Source organism: Mytilus californianus, unplaced genomic scaffold (genome assembly GCF_021869535.1).
Source record: "Mytilus californianus isolate M0D057914Y unplaced genomic scaffold, xbMytCali1.0.p SCAF_2, whole genome shotgun sequence".
Taxonomy (NCBI): domain Eukaryota; kingdom Metazoa; phylum Mollusca; class Bivalvia; order Mytilida; family Mytilidae; genus Mytilus; species Mytilus californianus.
The window spans coordinates 9,555,814-9,579,207 of record NW_026262668.1 but is presented as its reverse complement, the minus strand read 5'-3'; the positions used below and the strand labels follow the sequence as shown (position 1 = coordinate 9,579,207).

Sequence of the window (23,394 nt, the reverse complement as noted above, 5' to 3'; positions counted from 1 at the left end):
GGATTTGATAGCCTCGACTAAATAAGGCGAGTTGTTTTGATTATTTGATGGATTTATAGATGATGGGTTGATCTTCGTGATAAATTACAGAAAGCTCCGAGTTATGTATCTTAAAGTTAAGCTTGTATCAGTTGATTCATGTGTGTTCAATCATATATTGGAAATTAAAGTGGCCCAAGAACATATTGGTATTTAATAATGGATGGAATAAAAGATAAGATAAGAATCGAGAATTTAATATCTAATCCATGCCAGTAGGATTTTGTAATTTTGATTTGTGATTGGTGAACAAATTCTGATCAATTTATTGAACTAGGTTTCACCTTGTCAGTGATTGTTTTATGTCATATCTAAGATTATTGTTTTTTGTGTGAGTGTGTGTGTGTGAGTTTTTTTTTTTTTATTTGTAAAATTTCATGTACCGGTACATATAGATGGCAGATCTTTGATATAAGTTTCTGTTTTATTTATCTACAACTTTCATATTAGCTGTAAGACAATTAGGAGCTTGACACATTGTACAGATACCTGTCTATTGTTGAAGACTATATGTTGCCCTCTCTTTAGGTTATATGAGTGTGGGTTACTTTCTCATTTAAGTATACCCAACATGTCCTTTATACATATTCAGTTAAGTTGGTCTGTGTAACCCAAATATGGCTTCTCAGAGTTATGAATTATAGAATACTCTCAAAAAGGTTCTGTCAGAAGAAATGAGGACTCTACACTACCTAATAGTCCTGAAGTTTTTGCAATGTTCATTGGGATATTTCAAAATTAAAAATAAATCCCCATGTTATCTTATTGATAGGATACACGCTCCCTAGACATCTTATTGATAGGATACAAGCTCTCTAGACATCTTATTGATAGGATACAAGCTCCCTAGAAATCTTATTGATAGGATAGAGCTCCCTAGACATCTTATTGATAGGATACTAGCTCCCTAGACATCTTATTGATAGGATACAAGCTCTCTAGACATCTTATTGATAGGATACAAGCTCCCTAGACATCTTATTGATAGGATTTGATTTTGATTTTTTGTGTTTTTAACGCCACTTTTAAGCACCGCTTTTGGGCTATTTTGTGGCGGCCAGTTTTTATTGGTGGAGGAAGCCGGAGTGCCTGGAGAAAACCACCGACCGATAGGAAAATTGACAATCCTAGTCAATTAAGATTGGAGTCAAGTGCACCCGCAGGAGCGGGGTTCGAAATCACAACCTCAGTGTTGACTGGCTAGTGATTACAGTAGTAACTACTTAGACCACTCGGCCACCGATGCCCCCCTTATTGATAGGATACAAGCTCCCTAGACATCAAACTAAAATTTATACCACAATATTAGGATATATGGGGTAAAATTATTTCTGGGCACCATTTGGCTTATTGCAAAAGCAGAAAAAGTGACTGGCAAGCATTCATTTTGGGAATTTAGAAAGACCAAGGAGTGAATGTCAATACAAAGCCATGTTAAGAACATTATAATATCAGGGCAGAAAGAGGCATAATCTGTCCCCTAAGTTCAGGTTATATATCAGGTCTTATCTCCCTTTCTGTGGATTAACCTTTGTTTTACTCCCGATATTGCACTGCTAAATGCAACATAGCAGTAATTTGTATATAAAGGACAGGATTTAATTTTTTACAATAGAAAGTGGTGCAAAAATTGAAATACTTGTACCACACCCCTGATTTAAGACAATAACTTTTTTCTATTTTCAGTTAGAAGAAGAATGAGTTGTATAAAGTATCTAGTACCAGTTAAAGTAAGTATTATATATTATTATACTTAACATTGAAATGCCAAATTTGGATTGCCAAAATGGCTCAGTGGGCCTTCTGGTGCAGACCAAGATCAAATTTTATATCTCCCTCATGCAAAGCTCTGATACCTTGATGGCTTTTTTTTTTTAATTTCTTAATTAACTCCATCTTTTATAAGTTTTGGATTTTCAAATATTTTGGCCTCAAGCATAACTGAAGAGACATTTATTGTTGAAACTCTCATCTGGTGTAGAAAAATTGGTACCGTTGAAAGCTTTTCAGCCTAAGACCTTTTTCATAGACAATATAAAAAAATACATCTTGCTTTAATTCTATTGTTTTTCTAATAACTGTAATGTAGTTATGTACATAACGTCATAGATAATTACTTTCAATTTACAATTTAAAATATCATAATGCAAGATCATTCAGTATGATGGATTTAATAACACCCTCTCAGATTCGAAGACTAAGATACAAAATAGTACACTGGTTAATAATTAGATGCAAACGGCTGAAATGTAAGAAAATAACTTTGAATAGACCGATCAATGTCCGGTACAAAATAGTTTACATGTCGCCTGAACAGGTAAATTTCAGCTGTCCGACAACTAATTAAACTTGATTAAATTGAGAAGGTATTAAAGTAGGGTTTGTTTTGATAGTACTCATTCATCATGTCACTTTTATGACCGGAAATGTGTGGCTGTTTAAGGCAAAAGGTCGGGTCAAAAAGATCGCAAAAACTTCCATTTTTTTTTTTAATTATGTTAGAATGACCGTCTCTTAAGAAAACCCTGAAAACTGAAAGTAGATGTCCGTTTCATGCTTTTCCCAGTCGGACAATGTCCGATAAATTTATAAATGTCCGGAATATATAATCGTTTTGGAAGCCATGCCTCTAACAGATTTAGTGTATAGAGATCATGAACCTTTATGAATTTTTGTCAAGTAAAAAATATTGTGCAATCAATGCCATTAACAGTTTTTTATTCACAATGAGGGTGCTTGTGAAAAAACTGACATATGTGCAAACCTAACGTATGTATAGTTCGCACTGGTACATAATGTCCACACCCCCTTCTCGCCACGAGAATTCTGGTGAAAAAAACTTTTTGTAACTGTTTCAAAAACGTCTAATGAAACTTATTTCAAATCATCTGTGATCATTTGTGGTATTTTCATGGAAAAACCTGTTTTCTATCACCAAATAGAAGTTGAAAATGCTTGTAAATGATCCTAGAACACTTCATGAGTGTTAAAATAAGTCAAAATCACAAAAAAAAACAATTGAGAAACTTCTGTTTGTTTTAAGTGGAAGTTTGAATAGCACGTGTTCAAGAAAATAAATAAAACTTCTGTTTGTTTTAAGTGGAAGTTTGAATAGCACGTGTTCAAGAAAATAAATACGGTTAGAGTGTACAGAAAATCCGTACTTAATAGATATCACTAGAATACGACTTTGAAAGTAAAACAGTTCCATCCTTATGTAAAATAATGTTTAACATATCCATCACATAAATGTTTGAAGGATCTTAAGCTAAAACAAAACACTAGCATCAGTATGAAACACCAAAACAGAAAGAATAACCGATTACGTTTTGTATGGTATATACATCATAATGCATAATCTGGTTCCCAGCTGACTTATACACTTTATTGGATCCATTAAATTCAAGCGGATTCCAGTTTATTTTATGCAATGCAATGAAAAGAAAAGAGAAATTTGTAGTGAAGCATTTAATTTTGTAATTTATCAGTTTATATTTGATATTGAATAAAAATTGCATATTAATATGGATTAGGTAATTTATTAGTTTTCAAAATGATAAGAGTGCCCTCTACAATTTCAATAACAAACATGGTGGAATGTAAACAAACCTCACGAAATCAGAATTTTTCCCTTATTTCTTGCTTATCATACTCTATATTCTGCACCCCTGTCTGCAAGGTTTAATTTTGGAGAATAAAACCGCAGACTGTACAATCCTGAATTTGGTAGATGATTTCTCGACAGGAAATTTTTTTTAATGAAACCAATTTTATTTGGTAAAAAATATATCCAAGTAGTTGATTTTGAATGGTTTCCTGATTTTGTGCCAGAATTATACACAACACAAACTTTTGTATAAACATTTTTATACATAGTAAGGAGATGTGGTATGATTGCCAATGAGACAACTGTTCACCAAATTCCATAGATGTTAGTATCTATATATCGCTGTAAGGCCTTCAACAATGAGCAAAACCTATACCCCATAGCAAGCTATTAAAGGCCCTAACATAACAAAATGTAGAATTATTCAAATCAGAAAATCAACGGCTTGATTTTTATAAAAAATTACAAATGAAAAACAAATGCAATATACAGCAACAAACGACAACCACTGAATTACTGTATGACTCCTGACTTGGGACAGGTTATGTTTTCTTGTTTCAAAAGGTCTTTTATTTTTATACGACCGCAAAAAAATTTTGTGGCCGTATATTGGTATGACGTTGGCGTCGGCGTCGTCGTCGTCGTCGTCTTCCGAATACATATTGGTTTTCGCACTCTAACTTTAGTTTAAGTGAATGGATCTTTTTGAAATTTGACCATAAGGTTAAATACCACAAAAGGAAGGTTGGGATTGATTTTGGGGGTTATGGTACCAACAGTTCAGGAATTAGGGGCCAAAAAGGGGCCAAAAATGAGCATTTTCTAGTTTCCAGACAATAACTGTGGAACGGTGTATGGATCTCTCTGAAATTATACTACAAGTTTCCATACCACAAAGGGATGGTTAGGATTTGCTTTGGGGGGTTATGGCTCAAACTGTTTAGGAATTAGGGGCAAAAAAGGGGGAAAAACAAGGTTGTCCTGGTTAATGGACAAATACTTTAGTACAAAACATAATTTAAAGCAGTGTAAGGGAGATAAATTAAATACATCATTGAAATTATCTCCCTTACACTGCTTTTAAATTATGTATAAAGTAATGGTTAATGAACAATAAAGATAATCTAAAACAGTGTAAGGGAGGTAATCCAAATACAACGTTTTGGTTACTTCCCTTACACTGCTTTTAAATTATGTTTAAAGAAATGCATATTTATAAAGGAAGACCAGTAAAAATATCTGCAAATGTTTTCATCTTTTTTTTTTACAAAAAAATCCATATGAAAGATTTGACACTATATTTTTATTAATTCTATTATAAAATAGATTAAGTTAGCACTATGGTAAATTTAAATGGGTAATTATGGTTGCCAACTCCATTGGAAATTTGAATTGAGATTATGACCATATCTTGAGGGAAAGAATTTTTTTGGGGGAAAAAGGGGGGGGGGATAAAAAGAAATTCTGGGGGGCCAATTTTTTCTCATTTCAGATTTCAGAAATTAAAAAGAATTATTCTTCAAATATTATTTTTTTTTCAAATTTCAAATATTGAAAAATTTCAAGAAGTAATCTTTAATTGCACAGTATGGCGCATTAGATTTGTAAAATCTTTGATCACATTTATTTATTTGTTATGCCGAATCTAACAGTGTATTTAGATTTTTAATTTTGGGTCCAGTTTTCAAATTGGTCTACATTAATGTCCAAAGGGTCCAAAATTAAACTTTGTTTGATTTTAGCAAAAATTGAATATATGAGGTTCTTTGATATGCTGAATCTAAACATGTATTTAGATTTTTGATTTTTGGCCCAGTTTTCAAGTTGGTCCAAATTGGGGTCCAAAATTAAACTTTGTTTGATTTCATTAAAAATTGAATATATGGGGTTCTTTGATATGCTGAATCTAACCATGTATTTAGATTTTTTATTTGTGGACCCCGTTATCTAATTGGTTCATATTGAGGTCAAAAGGGTCCAAAATTAAACTTTGTTTGATTTCATCTAAAATTGAATTATTGGGGTTCTTTGATATTCCAAATCTAACCGTGTATTTAGGTTTTTAATTTTGGGTCCTGTTTTTTAAATTGGTCTACATTGAAGTCCAAAGGGTCCAAAATTAAACTTAGTTTGATTTTGACAAAAATTGAATTCTTGGGGTTCTTTGATTTGCTGAATCTAAACATGTGTTTAGATTTTTGATTATGGGCCCAGTTTTCAAGTTGGTCCAAGATAGGGTCCAGTATTTAAACTTTGTTTGATTTCAACAAAAATTGAATATATGGGGTTCTTTGATATGCTGAATCTAAACATGTATTTAGATTTTTGATTATGGGCCCAGTTTTCAAGTTGGTCCAAATTGGGGTCCAACATTAAACTTTGTTTGATTTCAACAAAAATTGAATATATGAGGTTCTTTGATATGCTGAATCTAACCATGTATTTAGATTTTTTATTTGTAGGCCCCGCTATCAAATTGGTTCATATTGAGGTCAAAAGGGTCCAAAATTAAACTTTGTTTGATTTCATCGAAAATTGAATTATTGGGGTTCTTTGATATGCCAAATCTAACCGTGTTTTTAGATTTTTAATTTGGGTCCCGTTTTTTAAATTGGTCTTCATTGAGGTCAAAAGGGTCCAAAATTAAACTTAGTTTGATTTTAACAAAAATTGAATTCTTGGGGTTCTTTGATATGCTGAATCTAAACATGTGTTTAGATTTTTGATTATGGGCCCAGTTTTCAAGTTGGTCCAAGTTGGGGTCCAAAATTAAACTTTTTTTGATTTCAACAAAAATTGAATATATGGTGTTCTTTGATATGCTGAATCTAACCATGAATTTAGATTTTTTATTTGTGGGCCCTGCTATCAAATTGGTTCATATTGAGGTCAAAAGGGTCCAAAATTAAACTTTGTTTGATTTCATCAAAAATTGAATTATTGGGGTTCTTTGATATTCCAAATCTAACCGTGTATTTAGATTTTTAAGTCCCGTTTTTTAAATTGGTCTACATTAAGGTCCAAAGGGTCCAAAATTAAACTTAGTTTGATTTTAGCAAAAATTGAATTCTTGGGGTTCTTTGATATGCTGAATCTAAACATGTGTTTAGATTTTTGATTATGGACCCAGTTTTCAAGTTTGTCCAAGTTGGGGTCCAAAATTAATCTTTGTTTGATTTTAACAAAAATTGAATATATGGGGTTCTTTGATATGCTAAATCTAACCATGTATTTTGATTTTGGACATTGGACCATAATAGGTAAATTAAAAAAATTCAAGTTCTTAGACCACATTCTTTCTGTGTCAGAAACCTATGCTGTGTCAAATATTTAATAACAATCCAAATTCAGAGCTGTATCAAGCTTGAATGTTGTGTCCATACTTGCCCCAACTGTTCAGGGTTCGACCTCTGCGGTCGTATCAAGCTGCGCCCCAGCGAAGCATTTTATTACTGAATATTTTATGCATTTTCTATCAGGACTGGTCATTTTAAGGTCACTTATTATTGAACTTTGCCCAAATGCCTCTTGGACAATCAGAATAACTGATTTTTGTCGAGCCTGCGACTTTTGTCGCAGAAAGCTCGACATAGGGATAGTGATCCGGCAGTGGCAGCAGGCGGCGGCGTTAGCTAACTTCTTAAAAGCTTTATATTTTAGAAGGTAGAAGATCTGGATGCTTCATACTTTGTATATGGATGCCTCATGTTACGAAGTTTCCGTCAGTCACATGTCCAATGTCCTTGACCTCATTTTCATGGTTCAGTGACTACTTGAAAAAAAAGTTAAGATTTTTTGTAATGTTAAATTCTCTCTTAGCATAAGTAATAGGATAACTATATTTGGTATGTGCGTACCTTGCAAGGTCCTCATGCCCGTCACACAGTTTTCACTTGACCTCGACCTCATTTCATGGATCAGTGAACAAGGTTAAGTTTTGGTGGTCAAGTCCATATCTCAGATACTATAAGCAATAGGTCTAGTATATTCGGTGTATAGAAGGATTGTAAGGTGTACATGTCCAACTGGCAGGTGTCATCTGACCTTGACCTCATTTTCATGGTTCAGTGGTTATAGTTAAGTTTTTGTGTTTTGGTCCGTTTTTCTTATACTTTATGCAATAGGTCTACTATATTTGGTGTATGGAATTATTGTAAGGTGTACATGTCTAGCTGGCAGGTTTCATCTGACCTTGACCCCATTTTCATGGTTCAGTGGTCAAAGTTAAGTTTTTGAGTTTTTATCTTTTTTTCTAATACTATATGCAATAGTTCAACTATATTTGGTGTATGGAAATATTTTATGATCTATATGTCAGTCACGCAGGTTCTATTTGACCTTGACCTCATTTTCAAGGTTCATTGCTCAGTGTTAAGTTTTTGTGTTTTGGTCTGTTTTTCTTAAACTATAAGCAATAGGTCAACCATATTTGTTGTATGGAAGAATTGTTAGCTGTACATGCCTGCCTAGCATGGTTCATCTGACCTTGACCTCATTTTCATGGTTCATTGTTCATTATGTTTAGTTTACTTGGTTAATGTTAAGTTTATATGACAGTTGTAATAAAGCTTTATATTTAGGACTATCAACATAATATCAATGATTAGTAAAGAAGGCGAGACATTTCAGCGTGTGCACTCTTGTTCAATCATATCGTTTGGTCCTTTGGATGTTGTTAAAGGAGAAAGAAGGCATTTGTGATTGATTATTATATCTGATCGTGTTTCTGTAAAGGTCAAACCAGATAAATGACAGGTGTTAAAGTCTAGGAGGTCTGATCTGACTTCTTTTCTCGCCTTTGCATGAATGGAAGTACACACAGATTGTTAGTTTACTTGTCTGCTATCTGGTATTTATTTCTGGTCGGATCAGACATCGATCTGGTATACACTATTAGAGACTACAGTCAAACCTGCTATAAAGGTCAACTTTATTAAGGGAAAAACTGTCTGGTCAGTTAGTAGAAAAATTTATGCCTTTAGAACTCAACTCAAAGTTCACTTCATTAATAAGATCAGTTTTCTCTGGTCCCATAGAGACCTTTATAAATAGGTTTGACTGTATTTCCCAATGTGGGGTCTCTGTGGCCGAGTGGTCTAAGAAGTTGAACTACTGTATTACTAGCCTGTCAACACTGAGGTTGTGAGTTCAGATCCAGCACGTGGCAGGTGCACTCAACTCCAATCTTAACTGACTAGGATTGTTAGTTTTATTACCGAATGTCAGTGGTTATCTCCGGGCACTCGCGCTTCCTCCTTCAATAAAAACTGGCCACCACGAAATAGCATAATAATACTGAAAGTGGCGTTAAACACAATCAATCAATCAATTTTTTCCAATGTCATGATAATGCTATTCAAGTAATACATTGAAACATTCTACCTTTTATGTTCTATGAACTCTCATAATTTGTAGCACATTTTAATGTATAAAAGTTGTCTAGTCTGCATATTAACTTTAGTTTCATTCTATTTGATAAACTTAATTAGTTAAGTTCAATTTATAAGCATTCAAAGTAATAAAGCCTCATAGCTGCTTAATTATGCATTGATTAGAGATGAATATCTTTGGTTATAAACTTATTAGAGACTTGCGTGTATCCTTTTCTGAAATGATGAGAAGCTGCTATATGGTTTTATATAAGGCACGTTAACTGGCATCAAGAGGGATTTTGAGACTTATCCTTGGACTTGTAATTAATCATTAATTAATTTATAGATTTCTGATCCATCTTAAGTTCATCTTTTATTACTGGTTGTAGAAAATATAGATTTTTAAGTGAATCAGTACATGAATGCATTCATTATATTGATAATGAAATTGGGTACCTTATCAGACCTTATCCAGGTGTATGAAGCAGTCAATAGATCACCTGGCCTTAATATGTTGAATGGCATATCTTAGCATTCATATACATTTGTGTGTTATTGGAATACATTTTCTAAGCCATGCATTGGGTCTACCAAACTTCAGACACAGATGTCTTTCATCAACATATAAGCTGCATCAGATAGAAGTCGACCTTATGCAAATAAATACAAATACATGTAGTACGCTATATTGGATGGAGAAATTTGCATGCATTTCCATTCTCAATTTATTTAATGCTTGAACTGTTTCTAAATTTGGATATTTTCTAAGGATCTTAAAATTCAGACCAACACTGACTTAATTTAAATGTCAGAATTTCATTTCCCAATCAATCATAGTGTAATGCATGTACATGTAACTATTGCCACTTGCATAAAGTCAATTTCTATCCAATGCAGCTCAAATGTTAAGAAAAATAAGTTATTATGAATAGATGGTTGTTTTTCTTCCTTTTCGTATTTTTTTTTTTTTGAGGAGGGGGGATTTTGGATTTGGGATCTGAGTACCTTCCATGTCGGTTATTTCGTACAATTATTTCAGTGATGTTCTTGAATTGTGCCTCTGTTGTGCTGTTTCCAATAAAAAAAAATTAAAATGAATATCAATCATTGGTTTGTAATGGCCCCTTGGAAAAAAAGAAAGCCTTCTGTGTAATTTTGAGGTTTATTTTTTATAATAAATCTGGTCTGAAACAATTATTATGGTATAGCCATCATAAATGACTATCATCAACTGAAGTTTTCTTTATAAAGAAATTGAAAAATAAATAAAATTCCTACTGTTTAAAAAACTCCTTTACCATACTTGATTCTCAACTTAAAGGCTAACATTAGTATTTCTGCATTTTTGGTGTTATTAAGTTATGAATATTATTATTTTAAAGACTTAAAAATGGAAATAGATTCTTTTTTTTTCATACATAGACTTATCGCATCCTTCCTTTAAGATTTAAAATCAAATAAGTAATGATAACACACAAGACATATCAACTGTTGTATCTTGTGGGAAATACAATGTCACTTTCTCCCGTAATGAATATTGATTTGGATAGAAAATGTGTAAAAACTGATTTACTGCAGCCTTCATCCAGCTAATACAACTTCCTCCGAATAGCCTTACTGGAATTATTTAACAATCAAGATAGCCATTGTGGAATTATTTAACCATTTTTTCCCCATAAATGCATGGATTTGGTGGCTGATTTCCATACTTGTTTGTATTAATGGCATAATCCTAGTTTTAAATGAATCTTTAAATGCTACTTTATGATAATTGTTTGACAATTGTTTGTTTTTTGTCTTTATCAAACTAATATGTGTTATTAATGTCATAACTTCTGATTATGTTGGTGAACTTATTTGCTCCCTTGTAAATATCCCAGGGACTTTGCTTTACATGCAAAATACGAAAATGAATTCAGATTTGATTTTAGAATTAACAAACATGCAAATAATAGTAATACAAGTTTCTGATACTTTGTATGGAAAGGGAGATAACTCTAAATTGTAATTGACATTTATTCTCGAAAGTGCATGTAGGGATTTCTTATATATTACAAACATTTACAAAAAGTTCAATACAATAATATCTGATATAATTAAATGAATAAAATTATGGCCATTTAATAAAATATCTAAAGGTTTTTTTTTGTCAAATGTCAAACACCCTGTAGTTAGATCTACAGACATATTTAATATGTTGAATCTCAGTAGAATTTCTTAATACAAATATATGTTCAGTAAATTTGCTATTTAATGCATCTATCAGAGTTCTGCCTTAGAGTTCATTTACACAATGTGTATTTTCCCTAAAAGTGATGTGGCTGAATACACTAAACATTACCAGGTATGTGTAGAACAAACAGGACAGGACACTAAATGATCATTGGATGTGACCAAAAAAGCAAATAAAAAGTTGTGATATTGCATTACAGATATGTTCAGAAATATACTTTTGTCATAAACAATCCATAAATTATTAAGTTTAGGTAAATTGGGTGGTATTTCAGATTTTTATGATATTTTGTATGCATTTAGAACTCAATGAACTGATTCTGAATATAGAAATGACACTGGCATACAATCAAGATGGCTAGTTTTATTTTCAGGACTTCATTACTTTAAGTGACAGTTGTCTTTAGTTACAGACAATTCATTGCAGTCAGTCTCCTCCTTCCTAAACATAAAACCTTTGGAAAAAAAGCAAATGGTTATGTTTTTGCCAAGTCTGGTAAGGACAATTACATAACTTAAGTGTTATGTCACAAATAGTAGTTTGCTGCAAAAATAACTTTTTCTGAGTATTTGTTGTTAAGACATAAGTAGTAATAAAGTGACATCAGTGCTCTCCCTTTGAAGGAGCTAATTAACTGGGGACTTCACTGAATAGCTGCACAACTTTGACAAGATGTTGAAAGTAGAGATAGAATAATTGATATCTGTTAGTAATTTGTATGAGACCAACTATGAGGCATTTTATTGTCCAATCATCTCTCTCTTCATTTACGAGTATCATTTAGTAACAGAACATGTGGAGTAAAGTAGAATGTAACAACCTTAGGTACACTGGAACTCATTCTTCCAAAGTCCTCACATTTTGGCAGCCACATTTGAAACTAGATTTTTGTCCCGCCTTAACGGAGTCAAAATGCGAGACTCGGGTGTGCTGTTTCCAGTGGCAGCATCAATAATTTGTTAAAGTTTGTGGTTAGGTCAATTTAAGTGGAACCATAGTGGTAAGTCGCTGATATTGTATGCAGTGGTGTAAGCATTGGGACATCTCATTGTGATGGAGATACATTGGGCCTGCTCCTTTAGTCATGGTCTATTGACTTTGAAATGTTTACTTAGTTTACATGTTAAAGTTTGTGATTAGGTCAGTTTAAGGGGAACCACTTATGATAAGTCAATGATATTTGGTATGCAGTTGTATAAGCATTGTCATATATCAATTCCACAAAGATTAGTTGGCCCTGCCTCCTTAGTCATTGTCTATTGACTTCTTATTTTTTATGCAAACTTACACATCAAAGTTTGTGATAAGGTCAGTTTTAGGATAACAATAAATGGTAAAGTCAGTGGAGATTTATATTTCCCCACCCCCTTAGTAATGATTCCTTTACTTTGGAACCTTTGCATGGCTTACATGCAAGTTTGTGGTGAGGTCATTTTAAGAGAAACCACTTATGATAAGTCAATGATATTTGGTAGGCCATTGTATTAGCATTGCCATATATTATTTCCAAAGAGATTATTCGGCCCTGTACCTTTAGTCATAGTTCATTGACTTTGAATATTTCACATATTTTAAAGTTAAAGTATTGATATCTTTGTGTCAACAGGTTCTTATTTTCCTATTTGGTAATTACTGTGGATTCATTTATTTTCGTTGGAACCAATTTTTCGTGGATTGAGGAAAACTTGCATTTTCGTGGATATTTGATTTCGTGGTTTTGCCAAAATCTGCATACATTCTTAAAGAAAATTAGTAATTAGTTGTACATTGGAATTCGTAATTCCACGAAAATTGGTATCTAACGAATAATAATGAATCCACAGTATTTTATTTTGGCTCTCATTCATGTTTAATGAAATCTAAATTTATATGTTTTAATCAGCACTGATGAGCTTTCTTATGGGAATTATGCCCTTGGAAATAAAAACTATATAGACAATTGATCTAGAAGCTCTCCCATGTCTACATTTCTTTTTGATTATGCAATTTATATCAATGGTTTATATCAACAATGACTTTAAGAGGGGGTCTTTCAGCAATTTGATTTGATCATGTTATTGAAAAGCATAATAAATGCAGGGTATCCAATTTCATAAGTGTTAGGTGCATTTGTATTTTTCTGGTGATAACTTGAGGTATACTTTTTTTCATTTTATTATGGCCCCGCAACAAAGTTGTCGGGGCCATATAGTTTTACCCTTGTCCGTCATTCCATCATTCTGTCATTCCGTCATTCTGTCATTCTGTCATTCTGTCATTCCGTCATTCCGTCATTCCGCAACAAACTATTAAACAGACTTTTTTTCTAAACGCCTTCAGATATTGCGCTGATTTTTGGTATGTGAGTTAACCATGATGAGTTACAGATCAAGTTTAAGTTTGGTTCCGCTCTGCTAATTTTTGCCGAAATTACGGGCTTTGGACTTTGATAAATTGTTGAAAATCACAGTTATACGGACTTTTTTTCTAAACGCCTTCAGATATTGGGCTGATTTTTTGTATGTGAGTTAACCGTGATGAGTAACAGATTAAGTTTAAGTTTCGCTCTGCTCTGCTAATTTTTTGCCGAAATTACAGGCTTTGGACTTTGATCAATTGTTGAAAATCACAGTTATATGGACTTTTTTTCTAAACGCCTTCAGATATTGGGCTGATTTTTGGTATGTGAGTAAACCATGATGAGTTACAGATCAAGTTTAAGTTTGGTTCCGCTCTGCTAATTTTTGCCGAAATTACGGGCTTTGGACTTTGATAAATTGTTGAAAATCACAGTTATATGGACTTTTTTTCTAAACGCCTTTAAATATTGGGCTGATTTTTGGTATGTGAGTTAACCATGATGAGTTACAGATCAAGTTTAAGTTTCATTCCGCTCTGCTAATTTTTGCTGAAATTACGGGCTTTGGACTTTGATAAATTGTTGAAAATCACAGTTATACGGACTTTTTTTCTAAACGCCTTCAGATATTGGGCTGATTTTTGGTATGTGAGTTAACCATGATGAGTTACAGATCAATTTTAAGTTTGGTTCTGCTCTGCTAATTTTTGACGAAATTATGGGCTTTGGACTTTGATAAATTTTTGAAAATCACAGTTATACGGACTTTTTTTCTAAACGCCTTCAGATATTGGGCTGATTTTTGGTATGTGAGTTAACCGTGATGAGTAACAGATTAATTTTAAGTTTAGCTCTGCTCTGCTAATTTTTTGCCGAAATTACGGGCTTTGGACTTTAATCAATTGTTGAAAATCACAGTATGGACTTTTTTTCTAAACGCCTTTAAATATTGGGCTGATTTTTGGTATGTGAGTTAACATTGATGAGTTACAGATCAAGTTTAAGTTTCATTCTGCTCTGCTAAATTTTGCTGAAATTACGGGCTTTGGACTTTGATAAATTGTTGAAAATCACAGTTATACAGACTTTTTTTCTAAACGCCTTCAGATATTGGGCTGATTTTTGGTATGGGAGTTAACCATGATGAGTTACAGATCAAGTTTAAGTTTGGTTCCGCTCTGCTAATTTTTGCCGAAATTATGGGCTTTGGACTTTGATCAATTGTTGAAAATCACAGTTATACGGACTTTTTTTCTAAACGCCTTCAGATATTGGGCTGATTTTTGGTATGTGAGTTAAACATGATGAGTTACAGATCAAGTTTAAGTTTGGTTCGGCTCTGCTAAGTTTTGCTGTAATTATAGGTTTTGGACTTTGAATATTGTTGAAAATCACAGTTATACAGACTTTTTTTCTACACGCCTTCAGATTTTGCACTGATGTTTGATAAGTGAGTCTACCATGATGAGTTACAGATCAAGTTTATGTTTCGTTCTTATATGCTGATTTTCATGTCGTTTCAACACATCTTCAGTACATCCACTAACTGTTTGCTGATAGTTTGAAATTTAACTACTCATTGATCAAGGAAATTTTTCATCAAATTAGTATTGGTCTTGAGAGCTGGAACTATCCATGCATGTTTGTGTCCACATGTGTTGTTGAAATTGCAGATTTAAAATTTTTTTGAGATGGGGCCATTTGTGTCGTTCCGACACATCTAGTTAAACATATACAATTGGTATATAGAATGAGAGGGAGAAAAGTTTTCAATTTTAAGGGCAATTGGTTAAAGGTCAATAACTGTTCATAGTATGAGCTTAATTGAAATCTTGGGATTCTGGATTAATCTATGGTTTTAGGTTTTTCAAGAAAATAATTTATTAGGCATGTGTCTCCAGATCTAGCAGGCAAAGCAGGGTCCCCTGTCTCAGAAACCCAAGGACCCAAAAAGGGTTTTCTGTATATCAAGGGTCTGGAGGGTCATCATTTATTTTCATACGACCGCAAAAAAATTTTTGTGTCGTATATTGGTATGACGTTGGCGTCGTCGTCGTTGGCGTCGTCGTCCAGCATCTTCATCGTCGTCCAAAGACACATTAGTTTTCGCACTCTAACTTTACTTTAAGTGAATGGATCTCAATGAAATTTTACCATAAGGTTCAATACCACAAAAGGAAGGCGGGGATTGATTTTGGGGGTTATGGTACCCACAGTTAAGGAATTAGGGGCCAAAAATAAGCATTTTTGTAACTTCCAGACATAACTTTTGTGTAAGTGTATGGATCTCTCTGACATTGTACCACAAGGTTCCATATCACAAAGGGAATGCTGGGATTGATTTTGGGGGTAATTGCCTCCAAATTTTAGGAATTAGGGGCCAAAAAGGGGCAAAAAACAAGCATTTTTCTAGTTTCATGACAATAACTTGTGTGTAAGTGTATGGATCTCTCTGACATTGTATCACAAGGTTCCATATCACAAAGGGAATGCTGGGATTGATTTTGGGGGTAATTGCCTCCAAATTTTAGGAATTAGGGGCCAAAAAGGGGCAAAAAACAAGCATTTTTCTAGTTTCATGACAATAACTTGTGTGTAAGTGTATGGATCTCTCTGACATTGTATCACAAGGTTCCATATCACAAAGGGAATGCTGGGATTGATTTTGGGGGTAATTGCCTCCAAATTTTAGGAATTCGGGGCAAAAAAGTGGCAAAAAACAAGCATTTTTCTAGTTTCATGACAATAAATTGTGTGTAAGTGTATGGATCTTTATGAAATTGTACTACAAGGTTCCATATCACAAAGGGAAAGCTGGAATTAAGTTTGGGGGTAATTGCCCAAAAAGTTTAGTAATTAGGGGCCAAAAATAAGCATTTTTCTAGTTTCCAGACAATAACATGTGTTCAAATGTATGGATCTCTCTGAAATGGTACTGCAAGGTACCATACCACAAAGGGAAGGCTGGGATTGATTTTGGGGGTAATTCCCTCAAAATTTTAGTAATTAGGGGCCATAAAAGGGCAAAACAAGCATTTTTCTAGTTTCAGGACAATAACTTGTGTGTAAGTGTATGGATCTTTATGAAATTGTACTGCAAGGTTCCATATCACAAAGGGAAAGCTGGGTTTGAGTTTGGGGGTAATTGCCCTAAACGTTTAGGAATTTGGGGCCAAAAAACAAGTATTTTTCTAGTTTCCAGACAATAACTTGTGTTCAAGTGTATGGATCTCTCTGAAATTGTACTGCAAGGTACCATACCACAAAGGGAAGGCTGGGATTGAGTTTGGGGATGATGAATCATAAGGGGGTTCAAAAAATTGGGGCGGGGATTTTTTTTTCATTTTTTTTCTTTAAAATTTTCCATTTTAAATTGGTTATTTCTGATTTAAATATAAAAGCAAATAATAATGATATGGTTTGAATTGGTAAATTAAAAAATTTTTAAGTTCTTAGACCACTTTCATTCTGTGTGAGAAACCTATGCTGTGTCAAATATTTAATTACAATCCAAATTCAGTGCTGTATCAAGCTTGAATGTTGTGTCCATACTTGCCCCAACTGTTCAGGGTTCTCCCTCTGCGGTCGTATCAAGCTGCGCCCCAGCGGAGCATTTTATTATAAACTATGACCACTAAGCATATAGGTTGAAATTTTCTGGCTGAAACTTAAAATATAGGTTATTAAGGGTCAGGAACCCTTGTCAAAATATTTTAAAGGGTGGATGATAAATCTATTTTTATGCCCCTACCACAATGCGAAGGGGGCATTAAGTGTTTCTCTTGACTGTCCATCCTTCCGTCTTTCTGTCTGTTCCATTTTATTTGAAAAGCAAGCTTGAGCAAGGGCATTCGTGTCCTCAGACATATTCTTCTTTGACTTTTTTTTTGCATTATTGTTCATGTTATTGGGCATCTAATTGCTCAGCTTTCAACCAATAATGTGTGGTTAGGAAAGCATATGTTGGCAGTGTATCTAAAATGCAAACATTACATGAGTTACAGCTATGTACATTACATAAGAAACACACAACACATAAATAAAGTTCTAACTATATAAGTATATAGATAATTAATCATATCTGATGTTCAAGAGAATTTTTTTCATATGGAATAGGCATAAACATAGATTTTGAAAATTTAATCATTATCATAAATTGGATCATTATTATTATTAATTTTTAAGGCGAAAGTGAGATAAAGAATGTGAGAATCATTTTCTTTCTTGATTCTTCTGTTGGTTAATTAATCTTGTCTTCATTTTTTTGGGCAATACATAATCCGAAGAAAGTACTTAATCATACTGTAATAGGCATGTTTTCTCTAATGCATCATACTACATTGGCTAGTAATTCACTGAAATGCACACCATGTGCCTCAATCTATTATTATGGATTTTGAATGCTTAAGTTTGAAATACAAAAAAAAAAGTATTGGTCACAATAGTTTTGAGTTACCTCCCTTTATATAATAAAAAAGAAATTATGTACCACTCATTTTAAAAAAAGCCATATTACAGGTGCTAAGATATGTAGTACCATTCTTGAGAGAGATATATACAGATCTGCTGCTGACTCACACCAATTTATTTTTGGTTCTTCAAAATTTTTAAAGAAAAAGGGTCATGACAGGTTGAAACTTAAATTGTTTTTTTTTTCTGGAAAAGTTAATTGCTTTACAGGAATTGTATTTTACAAGATTACTACAAAATTAGATTTCATTTAGTTGAGAGTTGTCAACTTTCTAACTTAATTTCTCATCATTCAAATTAAATAAAAAATGAGAGTTAGAGTTTCAACATATGGTCTACTAATAAATCCATTTTGTCATGCTGTAGATTTCTATATACTTTAAACAAACTTTATTTGACACTTACCCCTTTTAGCCGACTTCACAGTGATTTTTAAAAAAAAAAAAATCTATTTTCTTTATGTATTTATGTTAGGAAAGATTCAAGTTTACAATGTTCCGACTATTTATATTCGCATTATTTTTCTACTTGTAAAATTAAATGTGATGGGTTACATGTTCAGTAAGAAACTAAGTCAAGAAGGCATAGAGTGCACCTTTTTAATTTTTAAAAATGATCCCAGCAAAGCCCAGACATCTAAAAGTGGATGAGATAAATTCAGGTAGATGTGATCAGCTATTGATAGAAATCTTCCATTGATGCTCTTGGAAAAATGACTTGTCCTTGTTGATTAATTCTGTAATAGATTTTTCATTAAAGAAAAATCTAACCTAACAAATCTAAGTGTATATGCACCCTGTAGAAAGAGCTCATTTGTCCATGTAATATAAATGATTATGCACTGTATTCCAGAAATATCAAAGTTTAATACAGGTCTTAATACTGCATCATTAAATGAAATATGATTTTTACATCAGAGTTTTGGATTTCACAAATGAAGAAAACTCAGGTTTATTACTAAATGGCTCCATATTTATAGCCTAATAATGTTTGATGTATATTAGAAATGCATCTTTCATCTTGTGATCTTAGAGAGGGTATTTTTATGTTTGCATAATACTTCATACCTTTGTAAACAGTGCTGAAATATTTTTTGTTCTCCAGAATATGTAACCTTTGAAAGTGGATACCATTAACAGTACATATATACATATATTGAGAGCATGACCTTCAGTCCTCAGTAGCCATCACCATTTGACGTAAGTATTTGATTATTTAGCCAATAAGGCATCTCCTGTTGGATAAAAATTGGATGTTTTATGTAAATTATTCACTGTCTACAGTATACAGGAGGTCTTATTACACAGGTACTGTTAGTCATAGGGACCTGGTGACTTTTGATTTGAAACCATTATAAAGGTGAAAGGAAAAAAAGTTTATGGTCAACTCTGTCAAACTAGAATTACCTACTTAGCTGTGTATACTTTTGGATTCAGTAAGTCATTTGCTAACAACTAGTACTACTTTCAAACAAAAAGGGCATTTCAGGTTTTCAAAAAATATTTCTATTGACAAAATTTCCTAGCAATCACATATTTTTCTATCATTAGTGTATGAGCTATCACATGGTAAAATGTTCATCCAAACAGGGCACTTAATGACTTCCTGTAGGTAACCCAATATTTTTTTAGATCGTTCAACCACAAAAGGCTATTCTAAACATGAGTAACATACAGCCTTTTTAATTAATTTATATTTTGTTGACCATCTTGTCTTTAATTCCTCTTTTCTTTTACCATAATGTGTTATGTTCTTAATACATTGATGGTTTGTAATCTGCTCTTGTTATCTTTAATCATTTCTTGAGTTTATGTGTGAAGTGCATGTTCATTTATAAGTTCTTCATAATTGAACAAGCTAATATATAAACATGGTGAAACAAGGTTTAGGTTTGACATTTGTGTACTAAAATATTTCTGATTGTGCATCAAATGTAATGTAATGATAAGGAAAGACTGTGTAATTGGTACCCATGAGAATTAGCACAGTATATATCCTCTGCCAAATATTTATTAGATACAGACAACAATCTGCTTATTTTAAGAACAGAACATAAAAATCAATGCTAATTAAGGGCCTATAATGGACATAAATATTCTAGGAGATATAATACTGATCAACAATATAAATCTGCTCTAATTATCACCTCCTAATGATCTGTTAATTAGAGGCTATTATTTTGTAAAGCTTGCATTTGGGAATAATTGTGGCTCATAGTTATTTATTGTAATCAGATGGTGATTGGTCAGACTGATGGAAATGATTATTACACGCTGTTTGAAAAGCAATAGGTTTTATGGAAAACAACATAATGTTTGTTTACCTATCTGCTCACTTGTTTTCCAAATCCAGATTATAAATTTCAAAAATATTTTACAATGGAATTGCCTTTACCAAACACCATTTTCTCCACTTTATTTTACATTTTAGAATAGGTAGATGTGGTATGATTGCCAATAATACAAATATAAGAGACCAAAAGAACAATTTTCCTTAAATTTATATTTGTAAGCCCTCTACATTCTACACCTCAAATGTACATTTTTGGTTCATGAATGAAATATTCTTGGAAATATAATAAATCTGAATGGTAACACAGGCAAATTTTGCTCACATAAATTTCGCATAAATCTCGAGTGAAATTCACCTCAAACGAGCTAATACTTGAAAATTTTCACATGAAATGAGATTAACATGAATCTCACATGAATTTTCAAAAAAAAAATAATGGTATTTTTCATGATTTAAATTAAATTTGAAAATTCACATGAGATTTATGTGAAATTCACTTGAAATCAGTTCATGTAAATCTCAATTTACATGAAATTTCCCAATGTATGTAGTTTTAATGTGAATATATTTACATCTTTGTTTTCTGAAAAGATTAACCCTAAAATCCACCTTAGGATTAAATGTATCAAAATGTGTGGTATTTTTTATATGACATATACATAAATAGAAGTATTCTCTTTATATATACATACAATCATGGAAGTATTATATTGACAGGAACTCCAACGAAAAATTAGCACATTCGAATCCCACTGATTTCTTTGGGAAAATAAAAGGTTCCGACTCAGTTTTTCAAGTACGTGATAACTTCTTTGTGGGGTATCTGCGATGCCGCCTTCGCCTGTATAGTTTACAGAAACTGATCTTATCACGTGATCTGTTATCGAAGGTCTTATCTACCTACCAATGTAAATTAACACGGAAACTCCCGTGGCTAATTGCGAATCGCTACTTGAATAACGACACCTGTTTCTGTTCAATAATTAAAGACTACAGCTGAAACAATCTAAAAAATCGGTCCATATTTAACAGAATGACAAAAGAAAGTTAACTGTATTCGGAAAGAAGGTAATATTATTTTTAGTTTTGTTTGATATGTTTTTATCACTGGAACTAGGAAATCGGGAAATATCCGGTTATGAAAATTACATGACTCTGAAGTAGAGTGTTTGCAGAAAATAATGTGATGCGCGTGTAGTGTGCCGGATGGTGCCGGATAACTCAAATTTTAAGTTAAAGATTGAAAACTTTAATCGAGTGTAACACAAATATTTATGGTTTTCTCTATCGTAAAATATCGTAAAATGTAATTTAACATATTTATAGAAAATGTTTTAAACACTAAGAGAGGTGGATAATTATACGCACGTGATGGCCTCTTCATATAGCATGTATCAGGTTATAACACCGATTACATGTACACCTTTTGAATAAATTCAAAAGTTTAAAACAATCTTCAACCTAGTCCGAGATTGCTCTGACGTCTGACGGACTTGTTTTGGGAAATAATGGCTTAATTTTAAATATTTCGATGCATATAAAGAACTATCATAATGCTGGGTCCTAAGCAGTATATTCTTAAAATTTTATCATTAGAATTAACCAGTTTAGAATTAAATGTATTTGTAAAGGCTTAACATATCTGAAACATCTTGCAGCGTTTGTTTGGAAATTTATAATATTTTGTTTTTGTTGAAATGCATGAAATATTTGACATCGGACTTTCAGTAACTAATGCGACAAGATATTTGTCAAAGTTAGCAGTAAACCTCAATTATACATGCAGATTACAACTCATGATGTGTTTCCTTACACAAGAAATTTATTAGAATTCAATATGAAAATTAGAAGATGTGATATGATTGCCAATGAGACTACTCTCCACCAGAGACCAAATGACATAGAAGTTTACAACTATAGGTCACCGTACAGCCTTTATCTTTTCTATTGAACAAGTTTCAGATTTACAAAAGCAATAAAACTCTTCAATGTCTTCACCGATAATTTTTTCAAATTCTTCATCATCAAAATCGTGCACGTCCATACTGATTAGTGCAATATTTGTAAGTGACGATAGTTTATTAACATAGAAAACCTAGTAAAAAACTGTCAACTGCCAAATGTTGGCATGGTCGTTAAATGTCATATCCTTGACATTTATGTATACATCCGTTTACTTCGGTAAATTCCGTAATTACGAGTATCCCGAAAACGTTGTTGAACCCATGCTAATTGAAAGATGTCAAGTTAATTAACAGATACTTAACGATTTGGCGGCATCGCACTATAAACGTTTGAAATCGGTTTGTTGGAGTTCCTGTCAATATAATACTTCCATGATACAATCAACTAATGAAATGAGAAGGTGTAAGTTATATTTCATGGTTTTTTTTCCAAAAAAAAAAAGAAATGGACAAATTATTGATACAATATTAAACCTCTTAGACAGAAGCATTTTGTCTTTCGTATTGGCTTCAAAGGTTCTTTATCACATCTTTTTACCTTGAAAGTTTTGCCACTCTTCTAATTTTAATTATGATGTTTTGATAGATATAGTCTGAATCTCTAATCTCAGTCATTCTGATTTGTCCAGAATGACAGACTTTATATCTTCCTATAATGAACCCTTTTTTTTCAGAAATAGACAAATCTCAATCATTCTAATTGTTCCAAGGACAGGAAGTCTATATAAGAAAAAAATTTCTAAAGTTGGTCATTGTAAGAATCTACCTTTTAAAAAAAATCTTCGCCAAAGTATAAGCTGACAACAGATAATGGTGCAGTAGACTTGACAATGAATATTAACGACAGGTCTTCCTGTGTTCATTAAGACTTAATGCTTCCACTGGGAGTCTTAACTTTCCTTTACTGAGATATATATATTACAAAAAGAAAATAAATAAAAAGTTTTGTTATAGCAAGCAAAGAATTAATCTCAGTCTTGGACATGTTGATGTGATTCATTTGTTTTCATTTGAACAGTTTATTATGTTTCAAAGAAGAAAACAGTTTTTTTAATTAAGGGTTCCAGTGTTCAGTGAAA

At 32.6% G+C, this 23,394-nt stretch overlaps 1 protein-coding gene and 1 long non-coding RNA gene across 8 annotated transcripts in view; one reads left to right on the top strand and one right to left on the bottom strand.

Annotated features, from left to right (window-relative positions):
* Positions 1-23,394, top strand: part of LOC127727865 (poly(rC)-binding protein 3-like) — a 152,378-nt gene that overhangs the window by 46,077 nt on the left and 82,907 nt on the right. For all 6 annotated transcript variants that reach the window (XM_052234988.1, XM_052235000.1, XM_052234996.1 and 3 more), the window contains exons 2-3: positions 1,726-1,769; positions 19,164-19,258. The gene's annotated coding sequence lies outside the window, so the exon portion shown is untranslated. The remainder of the gene's footprint in view (positions 1-1,725; positions 1,770-19,163; positions 19,259-23,394) is intronic.
* The window catches only part of LOC127727903 (uncharacterized), a 244,332-nt gene that overhangs the window by 212,798 nt on the left and 8,140 nt on the right, over positions 1-23,394 (bottom strand). The gene's annotated exons all lie outside the window — the stretch shown is intronic.